Source organism: Bos grunniens, chromosome 14 (assembly GCF_055505025.1).
Source record: "Bos grunniens cultivar Pamir isolate PY7600 chromosome 14, Bosgru_T2T1.0, whole genome shotgun sequence".
Classification (NCBI taxonomy): domain Eukaryota; kingdom Metazoa; phylum Chordata; class Mammalia; order Artiodactyla; family Bovidae; genus Bos; species Bos grunniens.
The window spans coordinates 19,813,313-19,829,789 of record NC_141178.1 but is presented as its reverse complement, the minus strand read 5'-3'; the positions used below and the strand labels follow the sequence as shown (position 1 = coordinate 19,829,789).

Sequence of the window (16,477 nt, the reverse complement as noted above, 5' to 3'; positions counted from 1 at the left end):
CTGATATGTAGGCAACTCACTCTGATTCCAATCACCCTCTAATCTCCAGGAGCCAAAGTCAAAAGATGGCCAGGATAGTCTGCAATTGGGAGAGGGTGAGGCTGAGAAGCAAAGCAGCCTGCAATCTCTTAGCTGCTTTTCCTCTCTGCTGGCAAGAGCAGGGATGCTTGTTTGCAGCACAGGGAGGGAGCCATTTGTAGAGCTGCAGAAGCCTGAGAAAGCTGAGAAAGAGAAGGAGCTATTTTGGGGAGAGGCTGGGTAGTACTGTCTGCCTGAGGAAGCTCCTAGTGCCTCCTCCTCCAGAGCATCAACATCCCCAGCCCCCTCTCCACAGCACTGTCTCTCCCCCTCCTCCTTGCCCCCAACACAAAGGCACAAATGAAATTCCTAAAAGTAGACTACTTCTGCCTAGTTATTTTTAGTGTTTGCTGTTAGTATTTATCAAGCTTTTCAGTGTTAATTTGTCCTCCCACCCATTTCTCTTCCTGCCTCTAGCTGTGGGGCTTGGGATGGAAGGAGCATGTATCAAAAGCAGCTGGTGATCTCACAGAACTGAATCCTAGAGAGAGGAGACTGGGGTTTTAAAATCAGCCTCCTTCACCCCCAACTTGAAGAGAAGAAAGAAAGATCCGGAGAAGAAGAAAGATCCGGAGATCTTTGGAGGACAACATAAGTGCTGATAAAAGTAAACCCATTGAAATGTGTAGGTGGTGCTTAGCTAGGTCAAGAGCACCACCAGTCAAGGAGCTGGGTCAGGGAACCCACACATGCATGAAATGTCATAATGCAAGCAAAAGTGGATAAGAGACCAGGTAAACAAGCAGATGCCAGAGGAAAAGTATGCCAGAGGAGAGAAAAGTATAAAAATCTATGCAGAGTGTAGGATCTGAGGGAGCTGAAGGACTGAAGTAATGAGGTGGGGTTGGACTGAAAATGTCAGAAGAAAACTTCATAGCACTGGTAAACACTGCTGAAATACTGCTTGTTCCTACCTCAACCGCCTGTCTTGTCTCCTCGAGGTAGTCATGCCCAGAACAGCTACATTGCTCTGGAGAGAAAACCCCAGAGCATGTTCTAACAGAGGGCTATTGAATGAAAGCAAGACCCCTTACCTACTGATCAAAGTGTTCACTTCTTAGGAAGTGGAAGACAGCTGTTTCCTTTTGCAACTTCAAAAAAAAATTTTTTTTGGCTTGATTTTTTGTGTTCTTTTTGAAATTTTATTATCATTTTCCAGTTTGCTAGAAATTGAAAATTGTAATAAATGAAGTAAAAAAAAAATTCAATTCATGGGCTCAACAGTAGACTGGAGGGGACAGAGGAAAGAATCAGTGAATTTACAGATAAAATGTTGGAAATTACCACCTCCCCCCCACCACCCAAACAGAAAACTGTTTAGCAAATGTACCATCAGCATCCTGGAAAGAGAGAAAGAGAACAAGGCTAAAAAGGTATTTTTTAAGGCTGAAAGTTTGCCAAATTTGGCAGAAAACACAGACCTATACTGTCAAGAAGTTGAGTGAAATCCCACCAAGATTAACCCAGAGAAATCAACACTAAGATATTATAGCCAAACTAATGAAAAATAAAGTCAAGGAAAAGATCTTGAAAATAGTGAGAGCGAAATGGAATCTTTTCTGTGGGGGGAAACAATTAGAATGACAGTGGATTTGTCATTAGAAATCATGAAGGCCAGAAGAAAGTGGCAGAATATTTTTCAAATGCTGAAAGAGAACTGTCAATCCAGAATTCTATATCCAGTAAAAATATTCTTCAGAAATGAAGAAGAAATTAAAACAGGCTTAGTTGAAGAAAAGTATAGAAATTTGTCACCAGCAGGCTTATCTTTAGAAAATAGCTAAAGAAAATTCTCCAAACAAAGAGGAAATGATAAAAGAAGGTCTCTTGGAATAATAAGAAGGAAGAAAAATAATACAAAGAATAAAAATAGGAGTAAGTATAATAAACTTTCCTTGCTGCTGCTGCTGCTAAGTCGCTTCAGTCGTGTCTGACTCTGTGGGATCCCATAGACAGCAGCCTACCAGGCTTCCCCGTCCCTGGGATTCTCCAGGCAAGAACACTGGAGTGGGTTGCCATTTCCTTCTCCAGTGCATGAAAGGGAAAAGTGAAAATGAAGTCGCTCAGTCGTGTCCAACTCTTAGCGACCCCATGGACTGCAGCCTACCAGGCTCCTCCATCCATGGGATTTTTTAGGCAGAAGTACTGGAGTGGGGTGCCATTGCCTTCTTTGAAAGTTTCCTTAAGTTTTTAAAATTAGGTTCGATGATTGAAGCAAAAATTATAACACTGCCTGATATGATTTTCAATGCAAGGAGATTTTTAAAAAATTATTTTAGAAAGAGGGAGAGTAAAGGGATGTAAAGGGAGGTAAGGGGTTTACTTTAACTTATACAATATTAACAACAATGCATTGTTCAGTTATGTATATTTAATGTAATATGGAGAGCAATTTGTGTGTGTGTGTGAATTTTATTTATGCATTTGTTAGACTGGAGTGAAAATGGAACTGGGAAAGCAGTAGAAGGAAATGTGAGAAGGCTTTTTCCTCTTACTTTTATGCTGGTATCTTAATTTCCTTGTTATATACCCATTTATCTTTTTTTTAAATTTATTTTTAATTGGTGGATAATTGTTTTACATTGCTGTGTTGGCTTCTGCTGTACAACAACATGAATCAGCCAGAAGAATATATATCTCCCTTCCCTCTTGAACCTCTCACTCACCCCTCTTGTTTGTCACAGAGCACCAGGTTAAGCTCCCTGTGTTATACAGCAACTTCCCACTAGTTATCTATTTAACATGTGGTGAGAAATTTGTATGCAGATCAGGAAGCAACAGTTAGAACTGGACATGGAACAACAGACTGGTTCCAAATAGGAAAAGGAGTACGTCAAGGCTGTATATTTTCACCTTGCGTATTTAACTTCTATGCAGAGTATATCATGAGAAATGCTGGACTGGAAGAAGCACAAGCTGGAATCAAGATTGCTGGGAGAAATACCAATAACCTCAGATATGCAGATGACACCACCCTTATGGCAGAAAGTGAAGAGGAACTAAACAGCCTCTTGATGAAAGTGAAAGTGGAGAGTGAAAAAGTGGGCTTAAAGCTCAACATTCAGAAAACTAAGATCATGGCATCCGGTCCCATCACTTCATGGAAATAGATGGGGAAACAGTGTCAGACTTTATTTTTTGGGGCTCCAAAATCACTGCAGATGGTGATTGCAGCCATGAAATTAAAAGACGCTTACTCCTTGGAAGGAAAGTTATGACCAACCTAGATAGCATATTCAAAAGCAGAGACATGACTTTGCCAACAAAGTTTCATCTAGTCAAGGCTATGGTTTTTCCTGTGGTCATGTATGGATGTGAGAGTTGGACTGTGAAGAAGGCTGAGCACTGAAGAATTGATGCTTTTGAAGTGTGGTGTTGGAGAAGACTCTTGAGAGTCCCTTGGACTGCAAGGAGATCCAACCAGTCCATTCTGAAGGAGATCAGCCCTGGGATTTCTTTGGAAGGAATGATGCTAGAGCTGAAACTCCAGTACTTTGGCCACCTCATGTGAAGAGTTGACTCATTGGAAAAGACTCTGATGCTGGGAGGGATTGGGGGCAGGAGGAGAAGGGGATGACAGAGGATGAGATGGCTGGATGGCATCACTGACTTGATGGACATGAGTCTGGGTGAACTTCGGGAGTTGGTGATGGACAGGGAGGCCTGGCATGCTGTGATTCATGGTGTTGCAGGGAGTCAGACACGACTGAGCAACTGAACTGAACTGAACTGAACTAATGTATATGCTTCCATGCTACTATCTCATTCGTCCCACCCTCTTCTTCCCCCACTGTGTCCACAAATCTTTTGGAGAGCAGCTATTAAATAAGCTTTACAAAGAGTTATACTGAAAGAAACACTGTGGATGGAACTCTGGAAAATGTTCAAGTATCCACAATAATATTGGAAAATGAAAATAAAGAAAAAAAATAGAGAACATACAGAAAACAAAAAATATAATGACATACTTTAGCTCAAGAATATCATTAAATATAGACAGTCTAAATAAATAATTTATTAGATGGAGATTAACACAGTTGACTAAAAAAATGACTCAACTGTATTACATCTACAAGAAACTACCTTCAAATAAAATAGTATAGAGTGTGAAAGTAAAAAGATGGATATACCCTGCAAACATTAATTAAAAGAAAGAAGGAGTGATTATACTAAAATCAGATAAAGAAGATTTCAAAGCAAAGAAAATGATCAAGAACAGAGAGAGACATTACATGATGACAAAAGAGTCAAAAAGACAGCAAAGATACATATTTTGCATGCAGATCCTAAATGTGTCCCAAACAACAGAACAAAATATGTAAAACAAAGTTGCAAAAGCTGCTGGAATAGACAAATCCACAATTAGAATTGGAAGCCTCAGTATACCTCTCTCAGCAATTAATAGAACAAATAGAAAACTAGCAGTCATGGAGATGAACACAACACTACTAATCAACTAGTTCTAATTTACATTTATAGAATCTAACCAACAACAGCAGAAAAGATGTTCTTTTCAAGCACCACAAAATATACGCCAAGATTCACCATAAACCATAAAAACTAGCTTCAACAAATTTTTTAAAACTCTCAAGATCATAAAGAGTGTATTATTCTCTGAATTACAGTGGAATCAAAATGGAAATCAGTAACAGAGAGATGACAGCAAATTCTCTAAACATTTGGGAAAAAAACCAACAATTTTCCAAGTAACCTGTGGGTCAAAGAGGAAGTCATAAAGAAATTTAAAAGCAAATACATTGAAGTGAATGAAAATACAATATATCAAAATTTGGGAGACTCAGCTAAAGCAGTTCTGAGAGGAAATCTATAGCACTAAATATTTACTTTAAAAAGAGAAAAGTCTCAAATCAATACTCTAAGCTCCCACTTCCAGAAATGAATTTTTAAAAGAAACTATAGGGGAAAAAAAGAGTAAAATGAACCCAAAACAAGCATAAAGAAGAACATAGTAAAGATAAGACCAGAAATCAATGACACTGAAAACAGAAAAATAATAAGGAAAATATATCAAGCAAAAAACTGCTTCTTTGAAAAGGGTGACAAAATTGATCCGTCTTTAGCAACACTATCAAAGAAAGAGAAGACACATTGCCAGTAAGCATGCTTGTGTGCTCAGTTGTGTCCAACTGTTTGCAACCCCATTGCAGCCCGCCAGGCTCTGCTGTCCATGGAATTCTCCAGGCAAGAATACTGGAGTGGGATGCCATTTCCTCCTCCAGGGAATCTTCCCAACCCATGGATAGAATCCTCTGAGTCTCCGGTGTCTCCTGCCTTGGCAGGCAGATTCTTTACCACTGTGCCATCTGGAAAGCCCCAAATTACCAATATCTGCTATCAAAAAAGAGATATCACCATAGACCTCCTGACATCAAAAGAAAAGTAAAAATATTTCAGACAAATAAGTCTACACATACAAGTTTCACAACTTATGTAAAACGGACCAACTTCCTGAAAAGCACAATTGCAAGTTGTTAAGAAGATAGATAATTTAAATAGCCTTACAACTAAGGAAATTGAATTAGTTTAGAAACTTGCCAAACAGAAAGCTCCAGAAGATTTCACTGGAAAAGTCTACCAAATATTTAAAGGAGTTCAATTCAGTTCAGTTCAGTCGCTCAGTCGTGTCCGACTCATTGCAACCACATGAACTGCGGCACGCCAGGCCTCCCTGCCCATCACCAAATCCTGGAGTCCACCCAAACCCATATCCATTGAGTTGGTGATGCCATCCAACCATCTCATCCTCTGTCGTCCCCTTCTCCTCCTGCCCCCAATCTTTCCCAGCATCAGGGTCTTTTCCAGTGAATTAGCTCTTCACATCAGGTGGCCAAAGTATTGGAGTTTCAGCTTCAACATCAGTCCTTCCAATGAACACCCAGGACTGATCTCCCCTAGGATGGACTGGTTGGATCTCCTTGCAGTCCAAGGGACTCTCAAGAGTCTTCTCCAACACCACACTTCAAAAGCATCAATTCTTCAGCGCTCAGCTTTCTTTATAGTCCAACTCTCACATCCATACATGACCACTGGAAAAACCATAGCTTTGACTAGATGGACCTTTGTTGGCAAAGTAATGTCTCTGCTTTTGAATATGGTATCTAGGTTGGTCATAACTTTTCTTCCAAGGAGTAAGAGTCTTTTAATTTCATGGCTGCAATCACCATCTGCAGTGATTTTGGAATCCAAAAAAATAAAGTCTGACACTGTTTCCACTGTTTCCCCATCTGTTTGTCATGAAGTGATGGGACCAGATGCCATGATCTTCGTTTTCTGAATGTTGAGCTTTAAGCTCACTTTTTCACTCTCCTCTTTCACTTTCATCAAGAGGCTCTTTAGTTCTTCTTCACTTTCTGCCATAAGGGCGGTGTCATCTGCGTATCTGAGGTTATTGGTATTTCTCCCAGTAATCTTGATTCCAGCTTGTGCTTCATCCAGCCCAGTGTTTCTCATGATGTACTCTGCATATAAGTTAAATAAGCAGGGTGACAATATACAGCCTTGACATACTCCTTTTCCTATTTGGAACCAGTCTGTTGTTCCATGTCCAGTTCTAACTGTTGCTTCCTGACCTGCAAACAGATTTCTCAAGAGGCAGGTCAGGTAGTCTGGTATTCCCATCTCTTTCAGAATTTTCCACAGTTTATTGTAATCCACACAGTCAAAGGCTTTGGCATAGTCAATAAAGCAGAAATAAATGTTTTTCTGGAACTCTCTTGCTTTTTCGATGATCCAGCAGATGTTGGCAATCTGATCTCTGGTTCCTCTGCCTTTTCTAAAACCAGCTTGAACATCTGGAAGTTCACGGTTCACAAACATTATTTCTATAAATCTCTTCCAGTAAATGTCAGAGAAGGGAACACTTCTCAATTCATTATAAGAAGCAATTCTAATAACTAAACTTGAAAAAGACAGTACAACAAGACAGCTAGAGACTGATGACTCTCATGAAGATGGATGCAAAATCCCTTAACAAAATATTGACACATAGCATTCAGCAGTATATAAAAATAATTATGTATTGTGATCAAGTGATGTTTATTCTAGCAATGCAAAGATCATTCAGTATGAAAAGCAGTCAGTGTAATCTACCATATAAACAGTCTAAAGAAAAAGTATCCCAATTACACTAATCGAAGCAGAAAAATCGTTTGAGAATATTCAGCACCCATTCATGATAAAAAAAAAAAAGCTTTCAGAAAAATTGGAATAGAAGGAAACTTTCTAAAATCGCTTTTTTAAACATCTATGAAACACTTGCAGCTAACAGCACACTTACCAGTGGAAGACTAAATCCTTTCCTCATAAGATTAGGAGCGAGGTAGGAATGTTCTCTTTCACAACGCCTATTCAACATAGTACTAGAAGTTCTAAACAATGCAATAAAGTAAGAAGAGAAAATAAAAGTCTGATCAGAAAGAAAGAAAGAAAACCATCCATTCACCATTCATATTATTCTCTTCTGGGATGATACGTCAGATCCATTGATCGTTTTCCTATTGCATTGTCTTTTCTTACTGGTTTGTAACATGTCTTTATATAATCTGAATACTGATCTTTTGTTGATTTCGTATGTTGCAAACTTGTCTCATACATTGGCGTGTCTTCTGCTTTCTTTATTGTACCTTTGATAAACAGAAAATCTTGATAGTAGAGCAGGCAAATTTATCAGTCTGTCCTTTGGTGATTAGCTGTTTTGTGCCTTAAGAACTCTTTCCCCATTTGGAAGGCAGAAAGATGTTCTCCTATATTTTCTTCTAACATTTTGCTTTTCACAGATAAATCCTTAATCCCTCTGGAATTGATCTTCAGGTGTGGCTCCTCCTTGACTTTTTGCTTGGTAAATTATTCCAACCTTCATGAGAACTCTGTTATCTTTTAGTTCCAGCTTCCCAGCCATGCTGGTTTTGGTTCTCTGTCTCTAAAAATTGTGTGGGCTTTTTTTTCTTTTTCTTTTGGCAAGCCTTGTAATTTTTTCTTGATAGCCAGACATGTTGTAGTGAGTAAAAGAAACTGCTCTAAATAGATTTTCAGTAATGTGGTCATGAGTTTTCAGGGAAAAGAAATATTCTATGTATCCTATGATCAGGTCTCACTCAGTGTTTTGGTGAGCCTGTGCCTCTAGACTGCGATCTTCATGAGTGTTTCTCAGCTTTTTCTCCTCACGTAGGTGGTACAGGATGGCTAGAGTGGGTTGCAGTTGAGTAGTCCCTTCTCCCATGGTGGATGCCCGGAGGAGTCTGAAGCTGAGTATTTCCCTTCTCCAGGTCAGTTGGGTTCTGAGGATGCACTTGCAGGTTAGACTCTGGTAACTAGTTTCCCCTGAGGACAAGAACGGAGTGCTCCGGCATATTTCAAAATGCTCTTTTACACACTCTATTCCGGAAACCTGAACTGACTTTTCTCTGGTATTTACTGTGGGAATCTGGTAGAGCTCCTTGAAGTAAATCTCACAGTATTGTAAGGACTGCCCTCCATCATGACTGTGTCCCCTTGAAGTGTTGAACTCTCAGAGTTGTCGTCACGGAGACTCCAGCAGTTGGTCAATCACAGTTCAGGTTTTCTTTTCCTGGTACAGGGCTTCATGCGGTGGTTTCTGCTCTCAAGTCTCTGAGACTTCCTGTATTCCCCTGCTGGTCTCTCCAATCTTGGGTGCAGCGGTTTATGAATCCAAGAAGAGTTGTTGATTCCTATTTGTTGTTAAGAGAGAGTGGTGACTTCCAAGCTTCTTATACATGGAGCCAGACACCAGAAGTCTTCTGTTGTCTTTTAATAACTAAGTCAGTGAGAAAGTCTAGGGAGAAAACTCATCCATGGCTAAATCTGGGAAGATGGTCAATTCTCCCTTAGGTAGTCTTGAAAGAAATTTTGGTCAAATGACCGTAGGTTTGTTTTTCTGCAGCCAAGGCATTCTTGTCTTAGAAATTTTGCAAGTGCATGAATGTTACATGTTAAAAAGCTAAAGAAACCAAAAACAGAAGAATGGTGAGAGAATCCCCTCTTGGCATCATAGCTATGACTCAGATCATTTAAACGAGCTATTTGTTAAAAAGAAAGCATAAATTTAAAATGCCTGTCTGTATGGTATTCAGAGTATGGATTCTGCTTATGGAGAGGCAACACAGAGAGTCAAGAAACCTGGGGTTAAGCCTTGATCTGTCATAGCCAGATTGTTAAGCTTCTTTGTATAAGGTGTATGTTTAGTTGCACGGAACAAGAGCCCTTCTATGGTGGCTTAACAATATAGAGGTTTTTCTCATCTAATAGCCCAGGAGGAGGCAGACAAGGCCCAGTATAGTGGCTTTCCTTTCAATTTGGTCTTCCCAGCATGTGGTATACTTGTCATTCCGTGGTTGCAAGATACGGCTCCACCTCTGGCATTTTACTGGTGTTTCAGGCATTGGAAGGGGAAGGGCAAAAAGTAAACACCAGAGCCCTTTAATAGAGCTGTTCCCGAAGCTCTACCTAGTACTTTCAACTTACATGTCCAGGGCCCAAAGTGTTCTACCTGCCCATCCTTAGCTGTAGTTTAAACAGGGCAAATTGCTGCCCTGAGGAAAATCAAGGTCCAGGTAGAACAAAGAGCAGACTGAGTGTTGGAGAGTTAAGAGCAGTATCTACCCTACTCTCTAAGCTTCTGCCAAGGATATCTATCTACCTAGCAGGGTTGTTTGAATAACAAGGTGGAAGATCGTATGCAAGCACACTTTATACACTATATGTGTTTCATAAACAAAGTGAAAAAAATTCTGAACTATTATTTTCTTAGCAAACATAAAAACATAATGTTAATAGAAAATCTTACTAAATGCAAAGATTTGGGTTATCAGTATCTCTTGAACCTCAGCTCATTCTCTTTCAGACATCTTTCAGTTCAGTTCAGTTCAGTTCAGTTCAGTTGCTCAGTCGTGTCCAACTCTTTGCAACCACATGAATCGCAGCACGCCAGGCCTCCCTGTCCATCACCAACGCCCGGAGTTCACTCAGACTCATGTCCATCAAGTCAGTGATGCCATCCAGCCATCTCATCCTCTGTCGTCCCCTTCTCCTCCTGCCCCCAATCCCTCCCAGCATCAGAGTCTTTTCCAATGAGTCAACTCTTCGCATGAGGTGGCCAAAGTACTGGAGTTCCAGCTTTAGCATCATTCCTTCCAAAGAAATTCCACGACTAATCTCCTTCAGAATGGACTGGTTGGATCTCCTTGTAGTCCAAGGGACTCTCAAGAGTCTTATCCAACACCACAGTTCAAAAGCATCAATTCTTCGGCACTCAGCCTTCTTCACAGTCCAACTCTCACATCCATACATGACCACAGGAAAAACCATAGCCTTGACTATATGGACCTTTGTTGACAAAGTAATGTCTCTGCTTTTGAATATGGTGTCTAGGTTGATCATAACTTTCCTTCCAAGGAGTAAGCGTCTTTTAATTTCATGACTGCAGTCATCATCTGCAGTGATTTTAGAGCCCAGAAAAATAAAGTCTGACACTGTTTCCACTGTTTCCCCATCTATTTCCCATGAAGTGATGGGACCAGATGCCATGATCTTCATTTTCTGAATGTTGAGCTTTAAGCCAACTTTTTCACTCTGCACTTTCACTTTCATCAAGAGGCTCTTTAGTTCTTCTTCACTTTCTGCCATAAGGGTGATGTCATCTGCATATCTGAGGTTATTGATATTTCTCCTGGCAATCTTGATTCCAGCTGTGTTTCTTCCAGTCCAGCGTTTCTCATGATGTACTCTGCATATAAGTTAAATAAGCAGGGTGACAATATACAGCCTTGACAGACTCCTTTTCCTATTTGGAACCAGTCTGTTGTTCCATGTCCAGTTCTAACTGTTGCTTCCTGACCTGCATACAGATTTCTCAAGAGGCAGGTCTCCCACAGTTTGTTGTGATGCACACAGTCAAAGGCTTTGGCATAGTCAATAATGCAGAAATAGATGTTTTTCTGGAACCCTCTTGCTTTTTCCATGATCCAGCGGATGTTGGCAATTTGATCTCTGGTTCCTCTGCCTTTTCTAAAACCAGCTTGAACATCAAGAAGTTCACAGTTCACATATTGCTGAAGCCTGGCTTGGAGAATTTTGAGCATTATTTTACTAGCATGTGCTGCTGCTGCTGCTAAGTAGCTTCAGTCGTGTCCGACTCTGTGCGACCCCATAGATGGCAGCCCACCAGGCTCCCCCGTCCCTGGGGTTCTCCAAGCAAGAACACTGGAGTGGGTTGCCATTTCCTTCTTCAATGCATGAAAATGAAAAGTGAAAGTGAAGTCGCTCAGTTGTGTCTGACTCTTAGCGACCCCATGGACTACAGGCTACCAGGCTCCTCCATCCATGGGATTTTCCAGGCAAAAGTACTGGAGTGGGTTGCCATTGCCTTCTCCGACTAGCATGTTAGATGAGTGTAATTGTGCAGTAGTTACCCAAGATCCAGTATTTTCATAGATACACGTCCTCAAATACCAATCTTCAGATTATTGCCAAACATTGTCATGGCAGACATTTGTTGATTTCCTCCAATATTCCTTTCCCCCTTGTCCCTTTCTCTTAGTAACCTGAATGCCCTTCCGTGTGATTTTTCTTTGGAACATCCTACCCTCATCTCTGGGTTTCCCAGGTGGAACCAGTGGTACAGAACCTGCCTGCCAATGCAGGAGACTCAAAAGACTCAGGAGAAGATCCCCTGGAGTAGGATGGCTACCCATTCCAGTATTCTGGCTTGGAAAATTCCATGGACAGAAGAGTCTGGCGGGCTACAGTCCATGGGATCAAAAAGAGTCAGACATGACTGAGTGACTGAGAGACAGAGAGAGAGGCTGTCACCTCTTACAAGGATAAGGCTTGATTAAAACCATTCAGACAAGTACAGTGACTGATTCAGTGATGGGCAATCAGAATGACTTCAGAGCTTGAGACTGGCAGCACGCTAACACTGCCCTCTTGGAAGATGGATGTGTGATCTTGAACCACTGAAGTTATTTGTTTGCACCAAGAGGAAAGGCAGCCAGAAGGTGAAGTCACTCTACAGAAAATACCATGCTAAGAGACTTGCAGAGAATCAAGAGATATAAATAGTGAAACTCTGTTTTCCTAAAACCAGACCTATATCCAGGTTTTTCTTCCCCAACTCAATAAACCAAAATATTTTCTTGTTTTGTTATTTATTTGTTTAAGGGATTTTGAGCTGGGTTTCTGTTACGTGTAGACAAAAGATTCCTAAATGATAGTTTCCACATATATTCCAGGAAAATTATATATATTACTTTAATATGCTGCTTATTGTTTTAAATAATCCATATTTAAATAATATATTGCTTAATGTATTATATATTTGTACTTATATATACACATATACGTGTTGATATGTATATATTTATAAATATTATATACATATTCTGAAATTTATAGTCCTTCCAGGATTAAGGTCATAAGACCTGAATGTTACTAAAATGCTTGTAATAAATTGCCTGCATGGCATCTGTCTAAAAGATTTTAAATTCTGCAATAGAAGGATCTGAGTATTGCTCTTTTAGGGACATATCATGTCTGTGGTACAAGACTCTCCACTGAGTACTTTGAGAAAAGACCAATTAAGCTGAGGTCTGTCAGTGCTCTTGTAGGTGTGTTTCCTGTTTCCTGTTTGCAAAGGCAACTACAGAAGAAGTAAAAGTAACAGCCTTTCATAAACCGCTTACTGAGCTGTCAAGTGTTCAAGTAAATTATTCATTAATTATGAGTGATCTCAGTTGCAGGGCCAGAGAACTGCCGGCGAGCAAATCTGGCCTTACAGCTGTGGAAGGCTCTGAGACCCGGGACGCTGCGTGACTGCATATTGTGAGTTACTTTTTTAACCTTTCAAATGCCTGGGTTTTGAATTGTGTAAATTATGATTCAGAATGCAAAGATGTTGCATCCTGGTTAAGTTGTTGTGTGTTAAATGTTTCTGGTATTTGGTAAATAGAAAATGCTAGTTTATATCTGCCATTAAAACTTTGTCATGAAGTATGCATTTCCATTTTTAACTCTAGATAAATTTCTGTTACCAAAAACTATTTTACCATTTTACTTTTTAAAAAATTCTTTTCTGTAGTGACTCTGATTAAATAGAAATTTACTTAATTAAAAAACAAACAAACAAGTAGGAGAAGGGATAATGAAATAAAAAACCCAACTTGCTTCCTGGAGAAAAGGACAATATATATGTGCCCCTCCTTACTTTCCATATCTATCATTTAATACAAAAGATCAAAGAGGATACTGTGCAGCAAATAGATGGAATATTTTTTAATTCAGAAAAGATTCTTTTGAAATCCTGTTATGGTATAATGAGGGCAGCAGCACCCGCAATCATGAGTTTCCTGTTAAGATAGGAACACTATTACTTTCCTATTTAGTTGGTGTGGGTCTCAAAAGCCATCTCATTGAACGTTTAGGAAATTGGCTTTTCAGGAAGGGAAATCTATTGATTTATGAATTCCTTGGACAATTTTCAAAATATGTTAATTGCTCCAGATGCGAGCCAGCCAAGGTTTGTAGACAAGGCAGTTTGGCTTAAGCCCTGGCAATACTTTTTGTGACTGTGAAGAAGGCATGAATACTTACTTGGCCAAATAGTTCTATATGAAGACCAAATGGTAAAAATATTAAAGTGAACGTGGGCCAGAACAGAACCTTAGTTTGTATTTTGCTGATATTTCAGGGAAGGGAGATAAGTCAATATAAAATGAAACTTATATGTATTTAGCTCTTTTTCATCCCACTTCCTTCATCACCCATTAACTCTCTATGGTTTAATTAATAGATGAGTAACATAGCTCATCTGGATATAATGAGAAAGTGAAAGTGAAAAGCCTTTCACTTTCAATTGTATTTCAAATTGAATAAAGCCAGTTCTTTTAATGAAAGCTATAGGACAGTAATAAAATATTTGAAGTCGAGCTAGTCAATATCTATTGTTTTTTTTTTTTCTCATAACATTTATAACTAAGCCTCAATGCCAATACATTTCTCCTGAAGGCCAGGAGAGAATTATGCATTTAAGTTGGCAGTAATCAGGCGGCTTGAGATACTCTGAAGTACTTATGGATCACAACCCTAAACATGGTAGTAGCCATTGCATTAATTCCTTGGATCATTGTGATATCAAGCTAAAGAATAATGAGAAATGTGTATTTTTGCCCCCAAAGACAGTAAAGCATATGTATGATCCAACATAAGGACACTTCCCCTTAATGTGACGGTGTGGAGAATCAGTATGTCTGCTATTGGCCCTCCGCAAGCATCCAAGTCTCTCTCTCTTTTAAAAAAATTTCATTTATTTACTTGTTTATGGCTGCACTGGGTGTTGGTTGCAGTGCTGTGGCTTTCTCTAATTGCTGCAAGTAGGGGTTACTCTTTGGTTGTGGTGCATGGGCTCCTCACTGCAGTGGCTTCTCTTGTTGTGGAGCACGGTCTCTAGAGCTCCAGCACAGCAGTTATGATACATGGGCTTAGTTGCCCTGTGGTATGTGGAATCTTCCCAGGCCAGGGATCGAACTTGTGTCCCCTACATTGCAAGGAGGATTCTTTTTTTTTTAAATAATTAATAAATTAATTAATTTTTTGGAGGCTAATTACTTTACAATATTGTATTGGTTTTGCCATACATTGACATGAATCCACCACGGGTGTACATGTGTTCCCCATTCTGAACCCCACCTCCCACCTCCCTCCCTATCTCATCCCTCTGGGTCATCCCAGTGTACCAGCCCCGAGGACCCTGTATCATGCATCGAACCTGGACTGGTGATCCATTTCACATATGATAATATACATGTTTCAATGCCATTCTCCCAAACCATCCCACCCTCACCCTCTCCCACAGAGTCCAAAAGACTGTTCTATATATCTGTGTCTTTTTTGCTGTCTCACATACAGGGTTATTGTTACCATCTTTCTAAATTCTATACATATGCATTAGTATACTGTATTGGTGTTTTTCTTTCTGGCTTAGTTCACTCTGTATAATCGGCTCCAGTTTCATCCACCTCATTAGAACTGATTCAAATGTATTCTTTTTAATGGCTGAGTAATACTCCATTGTGTATATGTATCACAGCTTTCTTACCCATTCATCTGCTGATGGACATCTAGGTTGCTTCCATGTCCTGGCTATTATAAACAGTGCTGCAATGAACATTGGGGTACACGTGTCTCTTTCAATTCTGGTTTCCTTGGTGTGTATACCCAGCAGTGGGATTGCTGGGTTGTATGGCAGCTCTATTTTCAGTTTTTTAAAGAATCTCCACACTGTTCTCCATAGTGGCTGTACTAGTTTGCATTCCCAGCAACAGTGTAAGAGGGTTCCCTTTTCTCCACACCCTCTCCAGCATTTATTGCTTGTAGACTTTTGGATCGCAGCCATTCTGACTGGCATGAAATGGTACCTCATTATGGTTTTGATTTGCATTTCTCTAATAATGAGTGATATTGAGCATCTTTTCATGTGTTTGTTAGCCATCTGTATGTCTTCTTTGGAGAAATGTCTGTTTAGTTTTTTGGCCCATTTTTTGATTGGATCATTTATTTTTCTGGAATTGAGCTGCAGGAGTTGCTTGTATATTTTTGAGATTAATTCTTTGTCAGTTGCTTCATTAGCTATTATTTTCTCCCATTCTGAAAGCTGTCTTTTCACCTTGCTTATAGTTTCCTTTGTTGTGCAGAAGCATTTAAGTTTAATTAGGTCCCATTTGTTTATTTTTGCTTTTATTTCCAATATTCTGGGAGGTGGATCATAGAAGTTCCTGCTGTGATTTATGTCCAAGAGTGTTTTGCCTATGTTCTCCTCTAGGAGTTTTATAGTTTCTGGCCTTAAGTTTACATCTTTAATCCATTTTGAGTTTATTTTTGTGTATGGTGTTAGAAAGTGTTCTAGTTTCATTTTTTTAAAAGTCGTTAACCAGTTTTCCCAGCACCACTTGTTAAAGAGATTGTCTTTTCCCCATTGTATATTCTTGTCTCCTTTGTCGAAGATAAGGTGACCATAGGTGCATGGATAATAAAAATATTATCTTTCTATTTTGTTCCATTGATCTATATTTCTGTCTTTGTGCCAGTACCATACTGTCTTGATGAATGTGGCTTTGTAGTAGACCCTGAAGTCAGGCAGGTTGATTCCTCCAGTTCCATTCTTCTTTCTCAAGATTGCTTTGGCTATTCAAGGTTTTTTGTATTTCCATACAAATTGTGAAATTATTTGATCTAGTTCTGTGAAAAATACCATTGATAGCTTGATAGGGATTGCGTTGAATCTATACATTGCTTTGGGTAGTATACTCATTTCTACTATATTGATTCTTCTGATCCATGAACCCAGTATATTTCTCCATCTATTTGT

At 39.5% G+C, this 16,477-nt stretch overlaps 1 protein-coding gene across 7 annotated transcripts in view; it reads left to right on the top strand.

Annotated features, from left to right (window-relative positions):
• The window catches only part of NCALD (neurocalcin delta), a 539,433-nt gene that overhangs the window by 330,507 nt on the left and 192,449 nt on the right, over positions 1–16,477 (top strand). For 4 of the 7 annotated variants that reach the window (XM_086336197.1, XM_086336198.1, XM_086336200.1 and 1 more), the window contains exon 4: positions 12,849–12,936. The exons of the other annotated variants lie outside the window; for them this stretch is intronic. The gene's annotated coding sequence lies outside the window, so the exon portion shown is untranslated. The remainder of the gene's footprint in view (positions 1–12,848; positions 12,937–16,477) is intronic. 7 annotated transcript variants of the gene reach the window in all.